The 22,545-nt window shown below is 39.7% G+C and overlaps 1 long non-coding RNA gene across 1 annotated transcript in view; it reads right to left on the bottom strand.

The window, feature by feature from the left end:
• LOC116094750 overlaps positions 1-4,493 on the bottom strand; it is a 21,700-nt gene extending 17,207 nt beyond the window's left edge. Inside the window, exon 1 of the long non-coding RNA XR_004120291.1 lies at positions 3,922-4,493. This is a non-coding gene — a long non-coding RNA (uncharacterized LOC116094750). The remainder of the gene's footprint in view (positions 1-3,921) is intronic.
• Between the last annotated feature and the right edge of the window lie 18,052 nt (positions 4,494-22,545).

Below are 22,545 nucleotides of genomic sequence, written 5' to 3'. Positions count from 1 at the left end.
TAGCCACATTTGCCACAGGTTGACTTCTGAAGGTGGTAGGCCTTGGAGCCACAGCGGCGGCACAGCGTATGTGTCTTATTGCGACACTTTCCAAAGGATGACGTTCCTTTCGTCATCTTGCTTCCACCGGCGAGGCCAAAGAGACCGGAAGAGCTTTCTTAGCCATTTCTATTTCTTCTTCTAAGAACTCTCTATTGAGGTCTATAGACCACTTTACAACAACTTTGTGAAACTGAATAGTATAAAACATAATTAATTATATATAATATAATATATAGTAAAATATACAATATACATAATTAAATAATGCCATATATTATATAATTATAATAATATAAATTGCCCTCTAAATTAATACCCATAAATTACTGCATCTCTCAGACCTCCTCAGAGAACTGTTTTTGTGTAATAGATAGTGATTACGCAGAAACTCAGAAGTCCTTAGAGTGCAGAGAATAAGTGTCATTGGGTTGCTCAGTCACAATTATAATATCTATATCATATACACATATCCTAAGGCTTGGGGACCATCATAGAAGAAGGTACAGAAAGATTGCAAGAACTAAAGTTCATGGTAAATTGAGGCAAAGCATTATTTTTGTATGTGCCAGCATTGCTGCACTCATGAACTCATACCAGCTGTGGTTGGCCTGCACAAGACAAAGCCGGTTAACATTCCAGCATAAAGAGGGAAGGGATTCAAGAGGCTTCCTTCTATTGGAAGATAATAGCTTCTGGGCCAAGTAGTAAGTTTTTCTCAAGGGTGTGGTCCTTAGTAGGGTTCGGGGCACAGCCCCGAACCCCTGCATATACTGCATAGCACAAACTGGACTCGATGAGATATTATATGGAAAAAACAACAACAAGAAGTTGGGGGTATGAAGGAAAGGATCTAGGAGCTGGAGAGGAGAATATGGTTAAATATAATCAAAACATATTGCATGACATTCTCAAACAGTTAATTACCATATTTTACGTTAAAAAAATTTACATGTCAACTTGATCAGGCCAGATAGTTCAGAAAGCTGAAAGTTTCTGTAGGTGTTGGGGGCCAGTCCTGGTGGTTCTCCTTTCTTTTTTTTTAAATTTTTTATTTTATTAGATATTTTCTTTATTTACATGTCATACGATATCTCCTTTCCCAGTTTACCCTAAAAAAAGAAAATAACCCTGTTCCCTTCCTCCTCCCCCTGCTCACCAACCACCCTCTCCTGCTTCCTGGCCCTGGCATTCCCCTACACTGGGACATAGAACCTTCACAGGACCAAGGGCCTCTCTTCCCATTGATGACTGACTTGGCCATCCTCTGCTATACACATGCTGCTGGAGCCATGAGTTCCTCCATGTGTACTCTTTGATTGGTGGTTTAGTCCCTGGGAGTTCTGAGGGTACTAGTTAGTTCATATTGTTGTTTGTCCTGAGGGACTGCAAACCCTTCAGCTCCTTGGGTCCTTACTCTAGCTCCTTCATTGGGGATCCTGTATTCAGTCCAATGGATGGCTGTGAGCCTCTACTTCTGTATTAGTCAGGTACTGTCAGAGACTCTCAGGAGACAGGTATCTCAGGCTCCTGTCAACCAGCACTTGCTGGCATCCACAATAGTGTCTGGATTTGATGATTGAATATGGGAAGGATTCCCAGGTGGAGCAGTCTCTGGATTGTAACTTTTCTCATCATAAGGCAATTAAACTTAAAGAAAAAAATGTGTGTTCCCTCTTCATTCTCATTTCAGTATGACTTTCCACTGTTTTTCTTAGTCTTAGTGCTTGAAAACAATGACAAAACTCAGCATTCTTGCAGATGGATCTCCCTTTGGTTTTCGTACTTAACATCTTACGGTTTTCAGATGGGTTTCGTTTGGTTACTGTGGATTTCTTTTTTAAAATTTCCCACATGCAAGAAGACTTGACAACCAATGCCCAAACATCACTTCACCTGGCTTGTATTTTTTCTCCCGTACCTTCCATCTTTCAAGAAGCATCTTCTCTTTTTCTCCCGTTCTTTTAATTCTATCATTCTATAGCTGTTTGTATTGAGTCAGTTCACTAAATAACGTGTCCTTTCACTCTAAGCCGACTCTGAAACTCTCTTCAGAAATTCATTCACTAAATCAGGAAAACCATTCAGTAATCTTTCCCTGTCTCTCTTTCTATACTCACTCTACTACCTTTAACTTAGGATGTGTAAGAGCACTAATAGTATCTGAAATCACCTCATAAAGCAAATATAAGCACAGACTCTTCAAAGGCCACTCTGTCAACAGAGATTTTCACACAGTTTTCCTGTCACTTGGCTGTGAATATGTCTGTTGGTGACAGATTGACAGATTTCTGTCCCTTCCCAGCTTTGCTTCTGTCTGTGGTAGTTTATAGGGAGAACATACTTGAAGGATTTTGCACTGCTGTTTTAGCCTCACATGATGCAGTTAAGTTTAGCTAGAATTAGCTGTTACATTATTAATTTTAATCTTCGTATTGATTTTACAGGTATAGAAATTATAAAGTCAACCAGTTGTCTAACAGATATTTCAAAGTTGGGGACCCTTCAGAGCCAGGGGAAAAAAGGAGATGACTCAGTCAGTAAAGCCTTTGCCTCAAGGACATGAGAACTAGACATCTATCCCCAGAAACGTATGTAAAGACAAGAATGTAGTGACGCACACTCGTAATCCTTGAGCTGGGGGGACAGAAGGATTCCTGATTGCTGGCCAACCAGTCTATTATAGTTAGTGGTTGAGCTTCAAGCCCACAAAAGACCCTGTCTCAAGGAAGATGGAATTTCTGAAGATTATGCCTGAAAGCCATCGTCTGACTTCCTCAAACATGCACATTTTAATTTGGACCTGCATGAACACACACACACATCGCACAGTAATGATATTGACTAATTTTATCATAGATGCTACATATTTATATTTAACTACTTATTTTATAACCAACATGAAAACAAACTCAAGACAAATGAAGTACTTAATTTTTGTGACTAGCAAAAACCCTGAGCCCAACAATTGGAAGTGGGAGTCGTTTAATTTTGACTTATGGCTTTAGCCATGGTTGTTTGTCTCACGACATCTGGGCCAGTTTGAGACAAAGCCTGGCAGAAAACACATGGTAGATACAGCTGTTCACCTTGCAGCAGCCAGAAAGCTTCAGCTGAAAGATGAGACAGATCCTTCCAAGGAGGGCCTGTGTCTTCCTCTGTCAGGCCACATACAACCTCCAGCATCTCCCAGCAGACCACTCAAAACTTCAGTGGATTCTACTGATGACAGACCGGACCCACTTATCATCTACTTCCATCCCTGGAGTTTAAACCTCTGTATATATTGCACCAGAAATCAATCTTTCAGCATGTGGAGACATAGCTTATTAGAAAACATCTATTACAATTTACAGATATTATTTTATCATTAGATGATTAGAAATGACACAGTAATTTTGTTTAATCTATATATGTGTCCTGTTTAGGAGAATTCATGTTATGTCTTAAAATTTTTATGCTAACCTAATTATCTTAGATGATTTAACTTAGATTTAGATAACCAAAAATCATCTTACATTTAAGATTCATTAACACATGATTTTCTAAAAAAAAAATTACAGATTATATATCCATAATAAATGTTTGGAAAATCTTGAAAAAGAACCTCTTGTAATCCCTCTAATTAAGCCTGCCTTTTAACAGTTTCCTATATTCCCTTCCAACTTTTCATCAGGTATGTTTTCCCTGGCTGTTATCATTATGTTCCTGTTTTGTTTTGTTTTGTTGGTTTTCTCCTCTGAAATTTTAGCGACATCCTTGAGCCATCAGTAATTCCCCACATATACTGTCTCATGGGTGGTAATGGTGTCCTGTATCCAGCCTGCCACAGAGCTAGGGCGGCTCATGGAGGTGGATGCAGGAAATCTTGACTGCACTCACCCCACGCCACAGCATCAGGCTATGAGAACCTGCAGAATCCTGCTCCAGAGGTTGGGAGGCACAGTCTGAAGTCCCTGGGGATCCTGCTGGTAGCTAGCTTGTGGGTCCATAGCCTGCAAGTATTCTGAGGATGACAGTTCTCGAACTCTTGGGCACTCCAGAAGCCACTGGAGGCCTCGGAAGTGCTGAAACAGAGTTGGGTCCCACAGGACAAGGGCTGGAGGACAACACTCTCACTGGTTCCTGTGGGGAGGAGAGTCTGGCTTGTTCAGTCGGGTGGGCTTGGTGGAGACTGTGGCTTGGAACGTAGAGAGGCCTCCCGCCTGAGATGAGGCGCTGCTCTTTAGAGCAGGATCCGCCTGCTCCATTCCTCCTACATGGTGGATCCCGGTGAGAAGAGAGACAGTCCATGGTTTTAAGGCATTTATTGTCATGGCAGAGAGTTGTGAGGAGTGAAACCACACCCCCTTTCGCAGGGTGAGCCTGAGGTTAAATACCTTTTGCAGGGAGGAGTGTATGGGAAGGGGGGCTAAGAGGCAGAGAAAGGCAGAGAGATGGAGAGAGTAGAGAAGTAGAGTCCGGTCATGACCACGTGGAGAGAGGTGGGGAGAAAGGAATGCAGAGAGAGGAGGAGCAAGAGGGCAAGAGAGACAGAGTCAAGAGTAAGAGAGGGAGGAGGGGGCAAGCAGCCCCTTTTACAGTGGGCCAGGCCTACCTGGCTGTTGCCAGGTAACTGTAGGGAAGAGCATACCTAGCTGTTGCCAGGTAACTGTGGGGTTGGAGTCCAGGCAGAATACCAGGTGCCTGGGGCATCGCCCTACATGAATGTTGGAGAGCTGAGGCCTCGTGTCAGGACCCTAGTGTCTATGAGCATGGCAAATGGCCTTCAGTCCCTTGCTGGAACATCTGCTGGGTCTCGGGGTTTAAACTTAGCTCAACCAGAAAACAGGCTGCCATTCATGGTTCCACACTGTCTCTCTGACATTCTTCAATAACACAATCAAGGAGACTGGAATCAAGCTTAAGAGGTTAAGCCACAGGCTTTTCTTCCCTTGGAACAGTCCAGCTCCAGGCTCACTGATGTTAGTTCTACAGTCATTGGATCTGTGGAGAATTAACAAGGATCCATTGCTTGGAGACTTGAAAAAAAAATGGAGAATTGATGCATTCCAGGAGACTCTTAACGTTATACAGACTGATGAAGTGGGGTATTAGTCTATCAGTGAAATACATTCTCAAGCCATCTACTCATCTCTCTGCCAACAGAGAATCATGAAATCAGGTAGGCGATCAGAGAGCTAAAAGCCAAGACTTCCCTCACATTTCTCTCCTCCACAGCCAAGCCCTGGGCGGGTGCACCTGTTCCCAAGCACTCTCACTATCAGTATGTTTGAATGAATCTCAGGCTGTGTTTAAAAAAAAAAAAAAAGAAACCTCACTTTCCCTTGTTTGAGGTAATAACAGTTATTTTCCCACTACATTCAAAAGTTCTTTTTTATTGCCTTTTATTTGTTTAACCTTTTCAGTTCCTTATGCTGTTTGTCTGTTTTAATTTGGTTAAAACTTGGTTGTTACTGGGGGGTTATTTTTAGAGGAACCTAGCTTTTATCATGTGTGCATGTGTTATACAAGAAAGTATACATGTCCTTGTAAACTCCCCTATTCAGGGGCCTACAGAGGACAGAAGTCGCTATCTGGTGTCTTCCTTAGGTGCCCTCCACCTTATTCTTTTTTGAGGCTGGCAGCATCTCTCACTGAGCATAGAGCTCAACAATCTGTCTAGATTGGTTGCCAGCATTCTCCTGCTATCAACTCACGTGTATATTCCCACCCAGGGCTGGGGTTTCACACAGCCATGCATGGCTTTTACAGGAACTCTCAGGTTCTCAAGGCTGTTAGCAAGCACATTGCCCACTGAGTTATCCTCCAAGCCTTTAGTCTTCAGTTGTCATTGCCAATAGTTATTATTTGTTGTTTTATTAGAAAAAAAATCTCAAGGAGCTAAAATTCATTTGGTAAACCACTTTCCTGGTAGGTGTGAAGCTTTAGGTTCAGCCCCTATTTGGAAATAAAAGACAAAAATAAACAATGATGACCTGACTATTATTTTTACTACTTAAATATTTTGCTTTTAGGTGAACCTAGAAATCATCTCTCCATAATACTTCTATCCATCATCTATCCATCCTTCCTTTTATTTCCCATTCATTTATTCATTTAGTGTTAGCTGAGTAACTTTAGCTGAATTTACTTGCTTAGTTTATTTTATTCCCAGAAAGGGTCAATTTCAACGAATAAAATCTTGGTCTGCTGATCGTTCCAAAATTTTGTATATGTACTAGAAATCTGTCTTGGGGTTTTATGTATCAAGTCCTACTGAAAATATACAATATACTCTTCTTCTAATTTTTCAACATTTTATTTTTAATGCACAAATTCTGATTTCTCAACTATTGCATTAGGAACAAACTGACAGGATTTTTACTTATAAAATAAAATGCTTCTTTTTTACTCACTAATTGTCATTACATTTTACTGTGTTTTACTGCAGCCAGCAATCAGTCTCTGAATATACTTTGAATTTTCAGCCCATTTGATCGCTTTTTTTACTTATTCACTCTGCTAAAACTTGTTTTCCTATTATTTTCTTTTTTATGTCCCTATTTTTATTTTTCTGGTCTGCTTATAGAGACAGATATTTATTTTATTTTTCATATTCATAAACACTTTCTGTAAATTGTTTCCCTGATTTTAGGGTGATTGTTCAAAGTTTCTCTCTATTTAGTTTGATGCTTTCTATTAGCTTTCTGTTTTCTTATATTTAAGTATGAACCTTGAATTCCTATTTTCTTCCATACTTTTACCATGGAGGGATGAACCATCCAAAGTGTCCCATAACCTCTAAGGAAACAGAAGCAGTCATTAAAAGTTTCCCAACCAATGAATCCCGAGGACCAGATAGTTTTATTGCAGAATTCTATCAGACCTTCAAAGAAGACCTAATACCAATACTTCTCAAACTATTTTGTAAAATATAAACATAAAGAACATTACCCAATACATTCTATGAAGCCAGTTACACTGATACCTAAACCACACAAAGACCCAACAAAGAAAGAGAATTTCAGACCAATGTCCTTCATGAATAATGATACAAAAATATTCAATAAAATTCTTGCAAACTAAATCCAAGAACACATCAAAACAATCGTTCACAATGATCAAGTAGGCTTCAGCCCAGGGATGCAAGGATGGTTCAATAAATAGAAATCCATCAACATAATCCACTATATAAATAAACTGAAGGAAAAAAAACTACATGATCATCTCATTAGATGCTGAAAAAGCCTTCGACAAAATATAACTATTTCTTAAGCTTTATGTTTATTCATGTGTGTGTTATGAGTGAGTGCAGGCACTTGTGAAGGCCAGAAGAGGGAGTTTTCTTGAGATGGGTCACAGATGGTTGTGAGCTGCGGGGTTTCCTTGAGATGGGTCATAGATGGTTGTGAGCTGCGGGGTTTCCTTGAGATGGGTCACAGATGGTTGTGAGCTGCCTGGTGAGTGCTGGAACTGAACTCAGCAATCTGAAAGCGTAGTACGAGATCTGACTGCCACCACATCTCTATTTTTAATGATTACATATATGAGTTATCTCTTCATATCATCATGCAGGATGTTCTTTTTACACTTATATTTAGCATTAGTTTATATATGAATGTCTGGGTATGGTCCTTCTGGTAAGAATATGAGTATGTTCTGACTTGTAAGAACCACAGTTTATTCATATTCACTAACGATAATTGCTTATCCCTTTCTGTGGTCTCACTCTTAGTTTATTTACTGTTTTCAGAAAAAGGCTGTCTTAGCTGATTTTCTGTTGCTGCAAACAAACACCATAGCTAAGGGAACTTGTAGAAAAAAAAATTGTTTGGGATTTAAAGCTGCAACTGGTGAGTCCATGTCCATCAAGGTGAGGACCATAGCAACAGGCAGTCAGACATAATGCTGAAGCAGTAGCTGAGAAGTTATATCTTGAGTCACAAGCACAAGGCAGAGAGATAACTGGGCTTTTGTAACCTCAAAGCCCACCTCTAGTGACACATTTCCTCCAACAAGGCTATATGTCTTTGTCCTTCCCAGATATACCTACTAACTAGTGACAAAGCATTCAAACAGATGAGCCTATGGGGACCATTCTCCTTCAGATCACCACAGAGGCACGCTAAGCTTTTTCACTTCAGATTTTATAGTTGTCCCACAATGTTGACTTGCTTCGTGCACTTAAAAGCTACATGCCTAGGCATCTAGGATTGCTCTTCTAGCATCATTTTATGCTCTTCCATATTTATCAATAAATGTATTTCTATTTTAGTGGGATATTGCAATCTAGCTTTTCTATTTCCTTTTAGTCAGAATCTAGCAAGTGATTCCTTCTTTACTAGTCAGTGTGCTGCAGAGAAATGAAAAGAATGATGGTAGGAGGTGGTAGGGAGATGGAGAGGGTAGGAGGTTCTTGGGGTAGAGGGAGACAGAGAAGGAGAGAAGTAGGGAGGGAGAGAAAGAAAGAGAGAGAATATTTAGTAGAGAACTTTCTCCTATGATTATAGGACTGAAAGGGCCACGCTCATTCTACAGAGATTTCTCGGTTTAGAGGCCAATGAGTATGGACCTCTTCTTTGGGATTTATTCTAGAATTCTCCTTCATTTCTAATTGCCACACTGCCTCCAGTAGGATCTGTGTGACAAGTTCCACAGACTGAGGTGATTGACCTCAAAGGGGGGAGGCCTCCTGGAACCAGTAGTTCTCTTGGCAACTTTACTGTTGGATGTTTCCTATTCATTTTCCTGTATACGAGATGTCCCTGATAGCCTAGGCCAAAATCTTAAGCAAGAATAATGGGTACAACATCATCCCTTGAGATGGAGTCACTAACCATGACCTCATTTCCTGGAGAACCAGGGCTTTACTTTATAAGTTATGCATAAGATAATAATGATAAAGATAACCTTTCCAATAATAATATTTAATATGGCTCCAAGTGAGTTATCGAAGGTAGGTTTGGGTATCATGTATAAGAAAGCTCTAAATAGGAAGAATTAAAACAGTTTAAATTTATGCTTTGAAGAGTTACAGGAGAGCAGGAACTAGAGGTTAAGGCATGGTAGCAGGAAGCTGAATGATAGTTCTTTGATTGACAGGAAGGCACAGAGAGGAAAGTGGAGGTAAGGTGATTCTATAACACTCAAAAGCCCAACCCCGGTGACTTTCTCCTTCCAATAAGGACCACAATCTAAAGTTCCCTAACCTCTCAAAATAGAAACACCAAGGGTTAAAATATTTGGACCTCTGAGGGACTTCTCATTTAACACCATTCCAAACCAAGCAAAAACTCACAGCTCTAGGTCCTGCAAAAGTGGGATTCCAAGGAAAGGTTTTTTACCACCCAGGGTCTTTTTTTTATTTTTTATTTTTATAAAAGTAATAAAATTTATATTAAAACTTACAACTCAGTATTGATATTTTTAAGTCATCAAAATAATCTATAATAGTTAAATGCCTCTTAAATATACATGATATCATCTGAAGCTAAAACTAATATGCACTCAACCAGTTTTTAAAATCGATTTAGAACATTAAACATGATAGAAGTAGACAAAATTCTCTTATGAAGTTCTCTATGAAATCAAATTTTGGCAGGTTCCTGATTAGACAGAAACCATTCTGTCTCCAAGGGAAAATATGTAGTATAACTGCAGCTTCATAGAACGAATTGGGTAGTGTTTCTTCTATTTCTATTTAGTGGAATAGTTTGAAGAGAATTGGTATTAGGTCTTCTTTGATGGAATGATAGAATTCTGCACTGGGCTTTTTTTTGGTTGGGAGACTTTTAATGACTGCTTATATTTATTCAGGGGTTATGAGACTGTCTAGATGGTTTATCTGATCCTTGTCTATTTCATCCAGATTTTCCGGTTTTGCTAACTATAAGTTTTTATAGTAGGATCTGATGATTTATTTGTATTACTTCAGTTTCTGTTGTTATATCACTCTTTTCACTTCTGATTTTGTTAATTTGGATACTGTCTCTGTACCCTCTGGTTAGTATGGGTAAGGGTTTATCTATCTTTTGATTTTCTAAAAGAACCAGCTCCTGGTTTTGTTGATTCTCTGTATAGTTCTTTCTGTTTCTATTTGATTGATTTCAGGCCTGAGTATGATTATTTCCTGCCATCTATTCCTCTTGGGTATATTTGCTTCTTGTTCTAGAGCTTTCATGTGTGTTGTTAAGCTGTTAGTGTATGTTCTCAGCAGTTGACCTCATAATTCTTAAAGATGATCCTATAAGAAATCCTAAAATTATACTAGTAATTATTAAGCTCTTTTGTAATATTACTGCTATCAAATCTTTTCTTTTTTATTGATTTAAGTTTTTGCATTATGATAAGAAAAGATACATGATTTCAATTTATTTGAATTTGTTAACATTTAAAAACAAATTTTAAGTAAATAGAATTACATTTTTGTTTTCCTTTTGTACCCCAACTCCTCCTAGAGGCCCCCCCTTCACTACCTGCAATACCTTTCGGGTTTTTTTATTTTGTCACATCCTTTAAAATTTATAAAATATTGTAACAATAGAAATGAGTAGTATAAAAATTGTTTGATATAAAACAACAATCAATTTAACAATCTTATGTAGATGCTTGTCTACAACAATATTGAAAATACATATGTTTTTCTCAATATAAATTTGAAATAACTCCAAACATATTAACTGTATATTTCAAAATAATACATCACTACTAATATTTTCTTAAATGAACATAAATAGATAAAGTCTTTTTGTTTACTTGTTTGTTTTGTATTTAGTAGAGCTTAAAATCTTGACTTTTGGGCTGGAGAGATGGCTCAGTGGGTAAGAGCACTGACTGCCCTTCTGAACGTCCTGAGTTCAAATCCCAGCAACCACATGGTGGCTCACAACCATCCATAATGAGATCTGACACCCTCTTCTGGGGTGTCTGAAGACAGCTGTGATATACTTACATATAATAAATAAATAAATTATTTTTTAAAAAAATCTTGACTTTTACTATGGTACAAGCTGAAAATAAGAACAATTTTTAGACACTGGATTTTATTTTAATAATGCTTCAATTACCCTCACATCACCAAAGATTTTACCTCAATTGTAGCTAAGCTGAGAGTTGACAGTTCTGCTGCACCAAGGAATGAATTGTAGGCACAATTTTTGGATACAGGCTTCCTGCTATGGTCAAAGATATTTGACTTGAGTGAGTGACTTTATTCTCAACCCACAGAGAGCAGGTTACATTCATTTAAGAAATGGTGTGTGTATTAAGATGGTCTATCCATAGAGTCATTCACCAACTGTTTCAATGAATAATGGTTCTGCTTGGAGGGTGGCACAGACATTAGGTGAGGGTAAGAATCTGGTTCATTGGCTGTGATGATTTTGTAAAGCATTCATCTCAGAGAAAGAGTAACTTATAAAGTTCTCTTCTTCAAACTTGATACAAAAGTTACAAACATCAAGCAAAGCATTCAGTCTCACTCTTTGTTGTTCTCTTACAAGATCCCTCCCAATTTAATTGTCTACATTTCTTTTGGGTAAATATTTTTGAAATATGTAAGCTGGGAACACACATTTTAAAGACAAGAGCAACAAATAGATTTGATTGCAACCCTATCACCAGTTTAAATTTTGAGAGATAGTCATGAGGACCCTTCTTATGGATAGTATGAAATTAAGGGCTGAAGACTGGTGGAAAAATCTGGTGAAAGACTAGTTAGAAGGATTTGGTTCATAGATGAAGATATAAAGTACAAATGAATTGGAGAAGCTTAGTCCCCTGTCTGAAAGACTGGAGCAGACAGAAGAGTTGTTGATGGAAGAAGAGATCCCAAGGGGAACTTGAGCTAAATAGTAAGCAAGGGAGAGAAAGTGTTAATGTTGTTAGCAGAATCACAAAAGCTTTGTCTTTGTCAACTTGACTGGATTTGGAATCACCTAGGAAACATCTCTGTGTGTTACCATGGAGGGAAGACTCACCCCTAGTGAATAAAAGGAGGAGAGGAACACCAGACCAGCTTGATTTCTTTTTGTTGTTGTTGTTGTTTTGTTTTGTTTTGTTTTGTTTTTTGTTTTTCAAGACAGGGTTTCTCTGTGTAGCCCTGGCTGTCCTGGAACTCACTCTGTAGACCAGGCTGGCCTCGAACTCAAAAATGCGCCTGCCTCTGCCTCCCAAGTGTGGCTTCCTGCACACGAACAGGTCTTTTGGAATGGGAGTAGGAGCCTGTGAAAAATTAAAGGAACAGGACTGCGGGAAGGGGTTAAAAAATGAGACCGAGGCATGGCGTGCTTTCGGTCCTCCACCATTATTCAACTCTCTTTGTTACAAGCAGGTTGTAGAGAAAAACCCCTCCCCCAGTCTATCAGCATCTTGTGGTCCAGTCTTCAGTCTTTGGAGGCGGGAGTTCTGGTGTAACAGGAGCTTGGAGAGAGGCGTGGCTATTTATGGCAAGTCAAGATCTGAAAGAACCAGCTCTTAGCTGGAGGAGGGTCACACCCAAGTACTGGGATTAAAGGCATGCACCACCACTGCCCAGAGATCTCTGCTTCCCGACCCTCCAAAAGGAAGTAAGGAGTCCTAGATCCAGGTTCCTGCCACCCTCCAGGCTTTACATCATGAAATCTCGGTCACAATGGAGTGGGCCTTTGTCTTAGGATTTCTATTGCTGTGAAAAGACACCATGACCATAGCAACGCTTATAAAGGTAAGTATTTATCTGGTCCTGGCGTACAGTTTTAAAGGTTTAGTCACTTACCATATTGGAAGGAAGCATGGAGGTGTGCCGGCAGACATGGTGCTAGAGAAGAAGCTGATCCTTGGGCAGCATAAGTGAAAGGTACAGTAGGTCTAACTTGAGCACCTGAAACCTCAAAGCTCATCCCTGTAATCACATATTTCCTCCAACAAGGTCACACCTGCTCCAGTTTACATAAATAAGAAGATGGATTGATGCTCTAATGAAAAATTGCTGAGATGCCTCCAGAGCAGGGGGGATGAGAAGTACAAGTTATCTTCCACACTGCAGAGTCTCATTCCAGTCTGGACGCCATGATAACCTTTCTCAAACAAACATATTTTTTAAATAAAGAAAAGCAAATGGGTTAAGTTAGAACCTAATCATGAAAACAATTGCTGCCCGGCACAGAAGAGCCAATAAGCCCGGAAAGTCTGAGCACATGAAGTGGGAAGTGGCCAGGAGTTCTCTGATATAAATGATAAAAAGAGAGAATGGTGATAAAACAGAAAAACCTATCCAAATGGGTATTTAAAAGTCCATAACATTCAATAGCACTCTTTGGTAATCAATTTTATGTTTTTTTTCATATAGGGAAAGAAGTAAAAGTATGGTGTGTGAAGAACAGAAAAGCCCGTAGGTGGGCATGGCTGTAACGATGTCTGGAGCAGGGTGAGTGTGAGAAGCAGCCAATGGGTCAGTCCAGGGAGGGCGCCATCATATCACTGGAAGTTACATTTACTTAGTACCTCAGGAGAGCCATGTCACCCGCCTGCTGGTGCTACTCGTCCTTATCAGGCTTGTTCACCACTCACACACTGATTTATCTGGTGACAATGATGAAGCAAAATCAAATCCTAGGATATTTAGTTGAAATGAGTGCTTTTTTATTACACAAACCTCTGCCAGAACTTAAAGTGGACTAACAGCTTGCAGAGCAAACAGGAAATCAAAGTCTTCCTGAGTCTTTGAAAATTAAAAATTGGGCTGGTAAGAAGGTTCAGCAGGTAAGAGCACCGAGTGCTCTTCCAAAGGTCCTGAGTTCAAATCCCAGCAACCACATGGTGGCTCACAACCACTCATAATGAGATCCGATACCTTCTTCTGGTGCGTCTGAAGATAGCTACAGTGTACTTGTTTATAATAATAAATAAATATTTAAAAATAAATAAAGTTTCTGGAATTGGTTACAGAGATATTATCCTTCACATTATCCACACTATCTATGTATATATACCTAACAGGAAACTTTAATTCTCTATGATTATAAAAAGAAATTATTGAATGAAAATTTCTAAGATTTTTTATAACATAGTCATTACTAATTCACTTATATGCTCATTCAACAGCATTTTATAATCTACCAGAAATTACTTTGTGTGTATACTTAAGATAAAACTGACAACAAGCAGCCTGGCTGATTCCCATAGGTAGATAATCAAAGAAAGCCACATTGCCCAAGACACATGCTCCTCTGAATCCTTAAATGCATGTAAATAAGGAGATATGTTGTTATATCTGTTACAAGACCTCCTTTGAGTGAAAGAGAAAATTAGAACAACCAGGGAGCCTCCGAGACAAGAATGAAGCCTGTATCTGTGTTCTTTTCTGCTGCCTATTTTCCTTTTGACTATCATTTGGTGAGATATTTCACTTCATTAACAGCCTACACTTCATGCTAATACTTATTACAGTAAATATCCTGTCTAGCAGGAGGCTTCATCAAAGAGCCTCATTCCTTGTAAGTGTCAAACAACAGTTATTTAATTAAAAGAGTTGTCAATAGAAGACAGGTGTTTCCAGCCTCCTAGATATTGAAGAAACCCGACTTGGAAGTAATGGTGATTAAATCCTTTCTGATTCGAGTCTGGAGGCACCTGAGACCACCGTGTCCACTCAACCAACCCACAGTGTGGTGCAGTCTTCATTCCAGGAGGGATTTTCCTCTGGGTAGAATGACTGACAGTTACCTCTGAGATCAAGGATAGGGCTTTTAACACTAGCAGGAGTAGCCACTCCTCTCAGCCTGGATTTTTGGAAAGTATCTTTGCCAAGGGCACATCAGAAACAGGAACTGTTGATAAAGTCTGGTGAGTGGCATATCTAGGGTAGTGACAATGCCCTTTGGGGGTAAGAATATCTATAGGACAGGACTGCGCAGCTCGCTCAGTCTTGCTTGGTGCTTACTCTTCAGTGATGTGAATTCTTTTTCCAGATTCAGACTCACATACTTACTGCCATTTCTCTCTCCTCAACTGTTCAATTTCATGAGCCCCATACTCTATTTTCTCAGGCCAAATTGGTGTTTTGATTGCTTCAGGCATTCGGTTCAACTGCTAGTATTGTAAACCCCAAAACAAACAAACAAACAACCCATTTCAAACAAAATATATTCAGACAGAGTAAGAAGTACTGCATTTAAATTCGTGGTTCAGAATGACAGAGTTGAAAGGAGAATCTATAGGTCAGGGGCAGTGACTGTACCATGAAGCATGCTGTTTCTTTACACCATCACATGCATACTCACAGGCTGCCTTATCTGAGCTCCATGACTATAGAATCAGCTTTCCAGAACAAACTGTTGTGCTGGGAAGTGTTTGTGAACCCCAAAAGACCACCAAGGAGACATTTCTGATGTAATAGCATTAGATTCTCTTTGTTACAAGCTTGGGCTTGGGCTCTCCTCCAACCTAACCCTGACACAGCAGGAAGGGAAGGGAAGTTGGAGCAGCCTTGAACCCTTGACAGGACAAGGTTTTGTAGGAAATGGAAGTAAGTGGAGGCAAGGAGTTCTATCCTAGCAAGTATCTAACAATGTCTATTGTAAGCTGACAGGTAGGTGCTCTGCACCAAGACTATATACAATCACAAATGGTCTGAATGGCTATCTGAAGCAATCAGACTAATCTTTAACTGTTGTTGGGAAGTAGCTAGGGAGGAACTCTGGCCAAAGACAAGATGTGTGGTCCTGGGATGTGGATGCAGCTTGGGTTCTGCTGCAGGTCAAGTTCTCAAGCCATACTTCCAAACAGTGCCACTCTTTGAGCCAAGCATACACAAACCATCACCCGTACCTATCTACTTACTACCACCAGAATTGATCATATGATCAATTCTGTGTAGATCCTGATATTGTAAAATGAGGAGTCACTAACCATTTTCTCTGAGTGTTTATACTACATAGCATAGAACATCTTCAATTCAGAGATTTATTATCTCTGTTTCCTTCAAGGAGTGATTGGTTACTCTCCAAAGAAGTTTCAAAACATTCATCATTCAGTTAATTCCTGGCTTATTTCCTATAAAATAAAGTGATTAAATTATTGTGTATTCTCACAAAGAAATTATTGTTAAGAAATTATGTTAAGGTAAAAACTCAGATAATTATAAAATGAAGTAGCATCAACTAAACACAGCAAGATAAGTGGATGCTAATTTTGTTAAGATAAAATTAAGCTGTTTTTGTATGGAATAGAATAGTGTGCTAAATGTATTTCTCCACCTATCGCTATGTTTATTCATTGTGAGATAGTTTCTCCCTTAATAGAGTTAGATGTACATACCTTGCCATTGAGATTCTACTATCTATTTGTCCATCTGTCCATCTTCCATCTATCCATCTAACTATTTTTCATGTCCCCATTTATTCTGGTGTAAAGCAAGTAGGCTGTGCCACCAGACAGAAGAACTGGTAAGGTTGAGTGAGTTCAGACCTTTGGAATCTCCGAGACTTAAGGTCATCAGGAGTTGAGCAGCTCCCTACCTATTTCTGTACCTACTCTGGAACATGCAACCGTAACACCCCACTAAGAGGACCATGGGCAGTCATATCAGGAAACACCTGAAGTCCTTCCCCATGCACATAGAGTATCACTAACATCTCAAATTGAGCCAGTAGAGAACACCTACACTTAAATGTGAGCTCACTCTTTGATGTTTATGTAGTCCCTGTTCTCACTGAATAAAGTGCACAAGTTAGTTCACCAAGGATTGTCTGAGCTGTAACACTTAGGAAAGAGTTCTCTCCCCCCGAAGTTTTTATCGCTCAACCTTGGAATCACAAGAGGCCTGGGACCTTGCTTACCTACCTGCCATAAACAGACTACCCAAACCTCCTCACTTCTTTTCTAAAATCAGTAAAGCTCTCTGCATTCCCTGATGGACCAGAACCCCATGAATTCTATTTGTCCAGGTTCCGTTTTGCAATCTGAGTTGGCAGCAGACAACATTCTAGCTTGCTTTTTTCTCAACATGAGACAAATCTAGACATATGTAAGAAGAGGGTATCTTAGCTGAAAAATGTCTCCACGATATTGGCCCCTAGGCAAGTTGTGGGAATTTTATCTTGTTTAAGTTGATGAAGAAGCCCCCCCCCTTTTTTTTTCGAGACAGGGTTTCTCTTTCTAGCCCTGGCTGTCCTGGAACTCACTTTGTAGACCAGGCTGGCTGTAGAGGTCCATCCTGATGTGAGTGGTGTCATCACCGAGGAGATTGTCCTGGAGTATGTAAAAAGTAGGTTGAGCCAGACATGAAGAGCAAGCCAGCAGTGTTTCTCCATGTCTTTGCTTCAGTTCCTACCTCTAGGTTCTTGCCTTGAGTTCCTATCCTGACTTTTCTTCATGATGAATTTCAACTGTAAGCCTTACCATTCCAAGTTGCTTTTGGTTATCGTGTTTTATAACACTAACCATTCTAACAAAACATCTGTCTAATCCCTCTTTTCTTGTGTGTATGTGTGTGTGTATATGTGTGTGTATGTATGTGTGTGTCTGTATGATGTATATGTACATATGTGTATGAGTGTGTGTATGTATCCACCTTCACTTGTAGTTCCAGACATTCCCTTCAGTATTTCCCTCTCTGCTGTATAGAACTCTATCCCTGATTTACATGACCTTAGAAATGGTAAAGTGAATAGTGTATAGTATATATAGAATATTATATTGAAGGAGTCTGTATAGACATGGGAAACCACTAGTCATGCTAACACAAGTCTCTTCAGCAGTGTAGTTATTTTGGAGTCATCAAAGCTTTTGGAAGTAAGATCTCCCCACATTTCTGAGTAACCATCTACTCAGACTCCTATAAATAAGCCTTACTGCCAGTTAAACACATTGATTTACCAGGGTAGCTGTGGATGAAAGCATTCCTTTGGTCTGTCATTGGTGTCCTATCATATATAAGTAGAATATAAGTACATTGTTTACCTTTTCCATAGGAAAAAAATCACAGGACAGGCAGTTTTGTATATGTGTGCATGTATGTGTGTGTGTGTGTGTCTGTCTGTCTGTCTTTCTGTCATCTATCTAACATCAAACAATCTAATCTGAGACTTCTAATGCAATTATAAGGCTAGCCAGTACAATTTGAGCCTCAGCCATAATGATAGAAGCCAATGATATGGCATGTGGACCAATAACCCAATACATGCACAAATGTTGGAGTGAACCTCTCTTGTTGTATCCTTCAGAGATTCACACCATTTTAAGTGCACACTGAAAAACACAGTTTCTTTCACTTGCCAAAATTACCCAGAATCATGACCATCCAATGAGATTTTGAGGCACCAATTTCAACTCACTCATGACCTACAATGGATGACAGGATTTTTCAGTCTTTTAATTATTCAAAAGGAATAAGCAGTCAGTAAAAATTGTATTTTGAACCTTCATCTCTTCCCTGAATACAGATAGGCCCGTATTCCATCTAGTTGCTGGGAACAATCCTGCTCCCAGCATCCTTTACATCACAAGAAGAAACAGCTGTCACCTCACTATGGCCTGTGCTAAAACTCTTATTTGGCAGCTTATGTGTTTTAAAGGCCACATCTATCTTCAGCTTACAATTGACTGACTGAAATGGACTCTCTGCTAGGTACTAGCCCCTTGACTTTAATTAAAATGCTTCGTCAAAACTTCTTTTCAGCCACTTCTGGTAGAAAGTTTTAAAGGGTCAGGAAAGCTCAGAAAGGGGAAGGGAGGCCTGTTGCTTTTCCATAGTAGCCTAGAAATCTTGTAGCTTCTGAGGCAGATTAATGGCTAGGTTTTTCACTCTCCTGTCTCCTGGGATGCCCTGACCCAGAGACTCCTAGTGCACTAAGAGCTTCACTAATCACGTCGTGTTCATGCTGTGTACTTTCAGCCTTTCTTGTATCACTGTCACGTCTCCAACCCCTTTACCATCTGGCATCATCTGATGATGTAATCTTGGCAGTAATAAGTATGAAAAATTCCCGTCCTGGGCTTCTTCTCTGTCTTAAATCACTTATGTTCTCAGAGGAAAGATACACACACCCTTTATATTTTTCAGTAGACCTAGTCAGCACAATAGCTGGGCCACTGCCTTCCCTCCATGCTGTTCGAATCTTCTTTCCTATCACTAACCCCACCTTATCATGTACTGTTGATTATGTTCCATCTGAGCTGCTCTTTACCCAGTGGACAGACCTCTGAGCCATTTTTTCTTGGCCCTTAGCCCATGATGGTTCTTCTTCTTCCTCCTGCAGGTGGTTCTTCCATGGTAGCTTCTTTCTCTTTCTTCTCCCAAGTCCTTGATACCCTAATCCCACCTATGTCTCTTCTGCCAAACTCCTAGATGTTGGCAACTTTATTCACAAATCAGAATTAACTTAGGGGGCAGGGTCCCAGGGGCTAAGTGCAGACTCCAGATTTGGGGGGCCCACACTTAGCATTACAACAGTAAAGACAAAACCTCAACAAGTCTTACCTCTGAATATTGACTTGCTTCTGACTGAGGCTGCCCCTTATCTATCCTACAACACCGAGTATTACGTTGAGGGTGAAAATATATGTAAAATATGAAATTACCTTACGTATGCTGCTACTTAAGAGGTGTGAGAGAGCCAAGGAAGAAAGAAACAAACAAGCCCAGACACATTGGAAGCCTGGAACCCAGCAGGTGGTCTCCTTTTCCACAGCTTTAACCTTTTGCAGTTTTGGAGTTTTCTTTGTCTGACAACCTTTTCTCGTTGTTTCTCGAAATGGTATCCTTCCACAAATTGTCCAGTAAGGATTTGTGCAGAACCTGACAGGCAACATGTTCCCAAAATTGTCTGATTATGAGTTCCTATGAAAGTCCATGCTACTAATGAGGCACCTTCCATCTCCTCTGGAAGATGAATAGAGACAGACAGCATCTCTAGAAGGAGATACAAATCCAGGAGGCAAGAAGGCCCCAAAACATACATAAAACTTACACAAAATGACAAAGCATAGAAATGCTTTGAGAAGATGAAGAGGTTATTGAAAGGATTAGAATCCTATAGCTCATACAGGGAGAGATGGTCCATACTATAAACAAGCCTGTGCGTGTTTCTTGGTTAGCTTCCACCACAATTAGCTAACTGGCAACTTATGAAAACAAGTGGAAATGTAGTCACATCAGAATGCCCATCGAAATGAATTATCACAAGGGTTTGACAAGGTCTTGTGCTAAGTCAGCATGTAAGATATTCTTTTGAAAAAAAAACCGCTCTATATCATTCATCATTCACCTTCAAAGAAAACTCCAATAGATTGACAGAGCTCACACCTCCCCCAAGATGCCTCATAGCCAAGTTTGGACTCCACTGTCGGGAGTCCACCAAAAATCACATGGCATTTTCTGTTTTGTTTTCTTTTGAAGGAGCGACCTTTCATTAATTATAATGTATACATTTCTGAGCTTTCTAATTTGGTCCATTTTTTAAAATCTGTAACTACAACAGGACCAATATAAAGTACAAATACAGTATTTATATGAACCTAACACTCTAGAATTGTGTGAAATCCATCACAGTTCACACAACCTATTTACATGAAATCCCCCACAGGGCACACACCCTATTTACATGTAGCCATTTTAAAAAGTGCACAGCAACTGTATGATTGAATTGCTTGAGCAGATTATGGTATGTTTTCTCCATTTTAAAGAGGAGAAACCTAAGGTCTAAAAAAGTTAAGTCAAATTCCAAAGATTAACACAGCCATAAATATTTCAGTCACCTTTGAAAACTGTCAGCCAGTAATAGTTTGTGTCTTTTCTGTGAAGAAGAGACAGCTAGCAGGCCATTCCCAGCATTCCTTCCACAACGTCAGTTTAGAGGTCAAGGAATGCCCCAAATTCAATATTTCATCATGTGAAGAGCTCCATTGATTGCCCTTGTCATCCCACTTTTATACTAGAAAATGGCACTTTTCAGGTAATACTGCTGTAGACCTCCCTGCAACCAGTTCCCTACTCTCATGGCTACTGAATGGAAAATAGGCTAAAGGAAAAAAAATTCTTCTGGGCATTTATTATTAACCTTTTGTGGCTACTTCTGTTTTCATCCCATATCCAAGATAGCCAGTAATCCCTAGAATTCCTGCCCTCGAGGGCCATCTTCTAGCTCTGCCTTCTTTAGGAAAGACCCCAAACCCTAAGTCAATTCTCTATAGTCATCTTCTCTGTATAAGTCCTCACACTCTTCCTTTGTTAGTATCCTTCCCCATGATATAGGAAAGAGGCAAATGGTTTCTGAGTATGACCTTGGTAAGTGGTTTCTCTTCCCATAGGAAGTTGGCAAGACAACCTGGACATGGTTAGTCCTGTTTTAACCATTTCCTCTAAGAGTTCTCTTAACTATTAATGAAATCTACATTTTCAAGGCTACCTTCTGGTTTTCAATTGACAATTCATCTACATTGCTGTTAGAATAAAGCATCACAGCTTTAAAAAATGCTTAGACTAGCTGGGTGGTGGTGGCACATGCCTTCAATCTCAACACTTGGGAGGCAGAGGCAGGCAGATTTCTGAGTTCAAGGACAACCAGGGCTACACAGAGAAACCCTGTCTTGAAAAAAACAAAACAAAACAAGACAAAAGAAAAAGAAAAAAAGTTTAGACAATTATGCTATTATGTTTTTTAAATAAAAACTGAAGAAGTATCATCTAAACATAAGTGATTTTACTCTAAGACTGTTATACAAGAAGATTCTAAAAGAAGGAATCAAGGGAATGGAGACTGGAGATTCCCCAGCTAGTCCCATGGAAGAAAATAAAACAGCTTACTGTCTGAGTCATTTTAAGCCACAATTACATTAGTTTTAAGAAATAGACAAAGGATACAGTCTTTACATGTCTTCCTGGGATAAATTAGCATATTTGTTGGACCTCTAGTAGCCAAAGTAAAGGACAGCATATGCTGGCAATGACCTTGTGTGACATTTCTGAACTAGTATCCAGAAGTCTCTAAAGCCATCTGCTTCCAGGCCTGTAAATTGCCAGAAATAACTAACTCATTGGGACGCATTTTTCTTTCTGCCTTTCTTCTTAATTAGGAAAGCATGCCCGCCCTAATCAATCTCTTTGCTTTAAGGTAAAGGTTTTATGGTCTAGAACACAAAGCAGACTTCAAGCTCTCAGCTAACTGGGTATATTTGTTTGCAAGCTCACAGGCACATACCAGAATGGGCAAGTTTTTAGCTCACTGTTCACAGGCACAAGTACTACATGGAGATGTGAGGGTCCTGTAGAGATGCCACAGTCAGGAAGTAATTAACCCATTAGCATGAAGGCTTCAGTCTGATACTCAGCACACTTATAAAAGTCAGACATGGTAGCACAAACTTGAAATTCCAGTACTGGAGAGAAAATGGAGTCAGTGACACTGTTCGGGATTTGTTTACCAGCCAGGCTGAGCTCCAAGACTTAATAAAAGAACTTGTGCTGGGCGGTGGTGGCGCATGCCTTTAATCCCAGCACTTGGGAGACAGAGACAGGTGGATTTCTGAGTTCGAGGCCAGCCTGGT

Source organism: Mastomys coucha, unplaced genomic scaffold (assembly GCF_008632895.1).
Source record: "Mastomys coucha isolate ucsf_1 unplaced genomic scaffold, UCSF_Mcou_1 pScaffold17, whole genome shotgun sequence".
NCBI lineage: Eukaryota > Metazoa > Chordata > Mammalia > Rodentia > Muridae > Mastomys > Mastomys coucha.
Note: the sequence above shows the minus strand (reverse complement) of the source record. Positions and strands in the feature narration are given on the sequence as shown.